The sequence below is a fragment of the Tamandua tetradactyla genome, chromosome 11, assembly GCF_023851605.1.
Source record: "Tamandua tetradactyla isolate mTamTet1 chromosome 11, mTamTet1.pri, whole genome shotgun sequence".
Classification (NCBI taxonomy): Eukaryota; Metazoa; Chordata; class Mammalia; order Pilosa; family Myrmecophagidae; genus Tamandua; species Tamandua tetradactyla.
The window spans coordinates 88,279,391-88,285,557 of NC_135337.1; the positions used below are offsets into that span (position 1 = coordinate 88,279,391).

Here is a 6,167-nt window from a genome sequence, read left to right on the forward strand (position 1 = left end):
CCCTGCAAAGGCATGGATTCTTTGGGCTTAAGTTGAGACTGCCAACCTAAAAAGAATTAAAGAGATTTAATATGTCTCAGAAAGAAATGGAGGTATGAGACTGACAACTCCCCCCACCACCACCACCAAAAAAATTAAGATTTTTAAAAAAATTGTTTTGACACTGGTTAAAATGGGAAATGTTAGTTTGTATGTATGTTACTACAACAAAAAGACTTTTAATATATATAAATTGACCCTAAACTTTGGAAGATACTAAAAAGGAAGAAGGCATTAGTGAGTAAAGCCAGACTTGAAGGAATCTCACATGTGCAGAATTCGGCAGTGAGGAATGAGGGAGGACTGTGATGCAATTTCCTAATCCAAGCTTCTATGAGGATTGAGACTGATCTTGCCATGAAAGAGAGGATTATCAGGAAAACAACTGTTAAATTTAAAGAAGAAATGGGCAATAACAAGCAGAAAGGATGTGGAAAAATTAGCATCTTCTTATACCACTGGTGGGAATGTAAAACAGTACGGTCAGTTTGGAAAACAGTTTGGCAGTTCCTTAAAAACTTAAACACAGAATTACCTTATGACCTGACAATTCCACTCCTAGGCCTCCTAGGCATATAACTGAAACTAGGTTTATAACTGAAAAGAGGTGTCAAACATAAGCTGGTTCATCAATCTTCATAGTGGCAATTTTCATAACAGTCAAAAGTGGAAACAACCCAAATGTCCATCAACAGATGAATGGACAAACACAATGTGGGTCGGTACATTCAGTGGAATATTATTCAGCCATGAAAAGGAATGAAACTCTGATTAATGCTGCAACACAGATGAACCTTAAAGACGTGATGCTGAGTAAAAGAAGCCAGATACAAAAAGTCACCTATTGTATAGGTCTATTTATCTGAAATATTCAAAATGGTTAAATCTATGGAAATAGAAAAGAGACTGGTGCTGTTTTTTGGGGGGGAGGGAGAGTGGCAGGGAGTGACTAATAACAGGTATAGGGTTTGTTTTGGAGATGAGGATAAAGTTCTGGAATTAAGTATGGTGACAACTGCACAACTTAGTGAATACACTGCCAATGAATTGTACACTTTTAAGGATAGATTTTATAGTATGTGATTTGTAAGTCAAGAAAAAAAAGCAAATAGAAGAAGTAGGACAGATCTTTTTGTAAGACTGAAAGAAAGTATGCGAACACAGTTGGAAAGCAAAAAGAGAGGGGAAATTAAAGAACCTTGAGAAATCTCACCCAAAGAGCTTTTGCTTTCCTCAGACAATGGGAATTATAGAACATTCTCTACCTGACATTTCCCAATGCCATGCTGCCCCTGACCAGGTAGGGGCAAGGTCAGCTGTCTGCCTGGCACTCACCTACACCTGCAGCGTGGACAAGCTCTCTTCCTGCTGCCTTGAGCTCTTATCTTGGTCCCAACTGGGAGACCTGAGTGGGTTTGCATGGTGGGGTCCCTGTTCATGGGGAAAGATGTGTACATTGCAGGGGGAGAAGAAGTGCAGAAGGCAACAAACCCTTTCCCAGACCCAGCACCAACACAGGATTCAGGATTCTGAGAATGAGCAAGTGCAAGATAAGGGGGCTGCAAAATGATCCCACCCAATTGCTAGACAAGACAGTAAAGCTCTTTCACAAGGACCCAAACCACAGACACCCTCCTCTCTGCCCTAGGGGACCAAGGTTCTTTAAGCCCTGAAGCTCAAGGTCAGGCTCAGAGGAGACACTCACAAGTTCTTACTATGGAGAGAAGACAGTCAGCGTGACAGGAAGCCGGTGGGGGCTTTTTCACCACCCCATCCCCCACCCTGCCCCACCGAGCTCCTGGGACACAGCAGGCACTTCCAGAACACTTGGCGCCTGAGTGGAGGAAAGGAGGAGCAATGCCAGGCTTACCCTGGGAAGCTAGGGTCCTGCAGTTTTCCAGGATCACACGTCTGCATAGGTTCCGACGTGCACCGTCCAGCAACGCCCATTCCTGAGTGAGCCCCACGGCCACGTTCTGGAAGGTAACTGATTCCTAAAGCAGCACACATGCTGTGGTTCAGCCAGGACCTTCCCACAGCACACATACTGACTAGTTATCACTGGGGAAATCTAAGCAGAGAGCTCTCTTTATACAAGGAGTCAGCAAGTCCAGCCCTTGTAAATAAAGTTTTGTTGGCACACAAAGGCAGAGTTGAGTCACTGTGAGGGGGACCATGTGGCTGACCACACTGAATTGTGTCTCCACAAAGCTATGTTCCAGTCCTAACCCCTAGTCTCATGAATGTGGACAGAGCTGTAAACAGGACCTTTGGAGATGTGATTAATTAAGATGAGGCCACACTGGAGTAGGATGGACCCTAATCAAACATCACCAGTGTCCCTATAAGGAGAGGAAATTTGGATGCAGAGAGCCGGCAATGCAACAGAGGCAAAGACTGAGTGATGCCAACACAAAGCAAGGAACGCCATGGACTGCTAGCCACCGACCAGAAGCCAGGAGAGGCATGGAGCAGATTCTCCCCTTTAAGAGGAGGCATGGCCCTTGATTTCAGATATCTCGCCTCCAGAAGTGAGACAATAAATTTCTGTTGTTTAAGTCACCTAGTCTATGGTCCTTTGTTTCAATAGCCCTGGCCAACTAAGACACCCAAACATTCTGCTTCCCTCTGACCTACTCACCATGATGCCAGTGCCAGGGGGTTAGAAATCTCAGGCTGTGTTCTCCCTGCAATAAAAGAGAGATTGAAATAAAAGAAGAGGTGAAAACAAACAGAAGTTTGGCCCAGGTAGTTCCATTTTTGTGAGCCTCCAGCCACAACAGACAAATTAAAAATCTCTACTTGGTGCTGGAGAGGATGTGGAGAAAGAGGCACACATATCCATTGTTGGTGGGAATGTCAAATGGTACAACCACTGTGGAAGGCAATTTGGCGGTTCCTCAGGAAGTTAAGTATAGAACTGCCATACAACCCGGCAATACCATTGTTAGGTATCTACTCGGAGGACATGAGGGCAAGGGCACAGCGGACATTTGCACACTAATGTTTACAGCAGCATTATTTATAATTGCAAAGAGATGAAAACGGACAAAATGTCCATCAACAGAGGAGTGGCTAAACAAACTGTGGTATATATATATACAATGAAACATTATGCAGCTGTAAAACAGAATAAAGTTATGAAGTATGTAACAACATGGATGGACCTTAAGGACATTATGCTGAGTGAGATTAGCCAGAAACAAAAGGACAAATACTGTACGGTCTCACTGATAAAAACTAACATTAATGAATGAACTTGGAAAATTTCATTGATAACAGAGACCATTAAGAGATTAGAAACAGGGTAAGATATTGGGTAATTGGAGCTGAAGGGATATAGATTGTGCAACAGGACTGATTGTAAAAACTCAGAAATGGATAGCACAATACTACCTAACTGTAATATAGTTACTTAAAACAAAAGACAAAACAAAACAAAAATCTCTACTTGGGATTTATTTCAATAAGCAACATACTGGGCCCCAAGCCACCTTCTGGACCACATCCCTAGGTCATTTCTACCTGACCTCCCCCACCCAATTAAAAGATTCTCCTCCTCTTATATTCACTCAAAATACCTGTAACACACTCTACTTTCCTTTGCTGCCTTTTACAAAGTTGTAATTTCACATTCATTTGTTTTGGCCTTTCTGCCTCTCTCCCCCCAACACGGAAACTCTTTGAATACAGTGCTGTGTCCACCTCTTTCAGAACTCCATCTCCAGCCACTAGCACAGTGCTTGGTGCATACTAAATATATCAGGAGTCAGCAATAATTTTCTGTAGAGAGCCAAGTAGTGACTATTTTAGGTTTTGCTATGGTCTCTGTCACAACCACTTTACTCTGAAATTATGGCACCAAAGCAGCCACTGATGACATGTAAACAAATGTGTTCCAAAACAACTTTATTTCTAGAAACTGGCATTGTGCCAACCCCTATGCTATATATGTGGCAGATGGAATACCTCACCAAATTCTCTCAATTCTACCTCCCACACATGTTAAATAAAATAAAGTGGCTGCCTGCATTGGGCATTACAGGGAGAAGACTCCTTTCAGAGAAGAGCTATTTCAGAGGATAAAAACAATTAACCTTCCAAGAAAATGGAACACACAGTCCAGGGTTGCTGATGAGCCACACCTAGTGATAAAACTAGTTCAGTAGAGACAGCTTATCAGAGAGCCCAAGCATACCACACTAATCAATATATATCTGCTTCCCCACTTTGTAAAACCTTACTATGTAAAATTGAAAATTTAAAGTCAGCCAATCAGAAAATTTCCTCACATGCTTCCATGTAAGTCTCTCCTTTCCCCTCCCTAGGCCGAGCTCTCTTCTTTCTGAAGGGGATGCAGTCCAATTCATAAATCACTCAAAAAAGCTGTGGGACCCTAAACTGCAGGAAAATTTTTTATTACAGGAATAATTCACTGTAACTACCCTGAGGCACAGTTATATGCACATGCACATACACAAAACATTACACCACAAAAATTGAACGTAAGAACAATTTAAAATGCCTTACAACATAAGGCACAACATTACACTTCAGGTACCTTTGAGAAACCGTGTTAATTCTAAAAAGGCAAAGCAGGGCAAGTATGCATTTTGGAAACAAATGCCTCACTCATAAAACTGAAATCTGATGCTTAACTTTCCTCCAGAATTTATTTTTTCATTTCCCCACTTAAAAAAGAAAACCCTCTACATGAAGTCATCCCATTTACAGTCAACTCAATTTCAATTTTCCCTGCTAACATAAGCCCACTTGTCTTTTTCTGGGAGTCCCTCACGTTCTTTTCCTTGGTGGTAAAACTTGTAAGTATATATACACAAGTGAGAACAGCTTTTGCCCTCACCCTACAGTAAAAAGAAAAAAAGTGGAGGGAGGGGGGAGAGGGGAGAATGCCCACAGCCACCACAGTAAAATCCACAAATTAAAAGCACTCTTTAAAAAAAGAGAAAAAAAAAGAAAAGGAAAAGAAAAAGAAAAGCTAAGCTAAGGCAGTAGGTTCAGAGCTAAGGAACTACAAGTTGTCAGTCCTCAAATACATTCCTTAATAGAGGGCACATTCCACTTTTTAAACTCAGTTGACAAGCCACTCAAACCAATTTGCACATATAAATTCAGTCCTAACTTTCTAGTTGCAAAACTAGGTAACACTAAATCTCGTATGAAATAAAACGTGGATGTGCTAATAAAAAGGTAATCTTGCATAAAGGAGGTACAATTAGCCACCGATGGGGACAACTGGTAAGGCTTGAGCTGCAAGGATGCATGTCTTTTTTTTGGGGGGGGGGGGTGGACTTCTAAGCCCCCGAGGACGCTTGGGGTGACCCACCGGGTGTTTCACCTGATCGATGGGCAGACCTGGCTGTACTTCCGTGATCTCTTTTAGGAGCGGATGACAGTCTTGTCTGCCAGGGCGCGGGGTACCCGAAGGCGAGGTAAGGTGGGGGCCACCGTCCTGCGAGGCGCGAGCTGTGAGAGCCCAGCCCCGGGACTACCGACGAGAGGAAGAACCTCGGCCCGGGTGGCGATCCCTGGTTCTCCAGCCCCTTCCCGCGCCCGCCGAGCCCTCCCGGTCCTCGGAGGGGCCCTGCGGCACTTGCAGACAGGCCGGAGACACTCCCACCGCAGCGTGCGCCGCAGCCCCGCACAGCCGCTCCCGTCGCAGCGCCGCCCAGCATTTCCGCTTCCGCTCTCGGGACTGCCGGGAGCGGAAGTGATCGGGGCTCCGGTCTTGGAGCGCCGAAGCGTCTGAAGCGGTGTTGGTCAGAAGGCCGGCTTCTTATTTATCCGTCGTCGGGAGAGAAATTCTAGTTCCTTTCCCTGGGGTAATGAGCTCAGGCCCTGGGGTGAGGTTGGACTAGGGCTGGAGGTTGGAGCTAAGTGCAGATCCTTTGCCGTGGGGGCGGGGCCTGTGCTGATGGACGTAGCGGGAGCGGAGCCTTGCCCTGTAGGGCGGGGCTAGGGGCGGGGCCTTGCTTACAACTTTCTCCCAACCCCCTCCACCTCTCTCTATGCTTAAGCCAATCCTTTAGAAAAGTATACCCCGACTTAAGATTTTTTTGGGGGGGAAGGGGGGAACAAGGGGGATTCCTTATTTTCCAGGCTGCAAT

The 6,167-nt window shown here is 44.7% G+C and overlaps 1 long non-coding RNA gene across 2 annotated transcripts; it reads right to left on the minus strand.

Annotated features, from left to right (window-relative positions):
* Positions 1-5,708, minus strand: LOC143649656 (uncharacterized). Of its 2 annotated transcripts, none has more exons than XR_013159141.1 (5): positions 5,399-5,708; positions 2,681-2,726; positions 1,910-2,033; positions 1,375-1,470; positions 1-46 (listed from the first exon to the last, which is right to left on the minus strand). It is a non-coding gene; the product is annotated as an uncharacterized LOC143649656 (long non-coding RNA). The 2 variants fall into 2 exon arrangements; XR_013159142.1 differs by having other exon boundaries at positions 5,387-5,708.
* Positions 5,709-6,167: the final 459 nt, after the last annotated feature.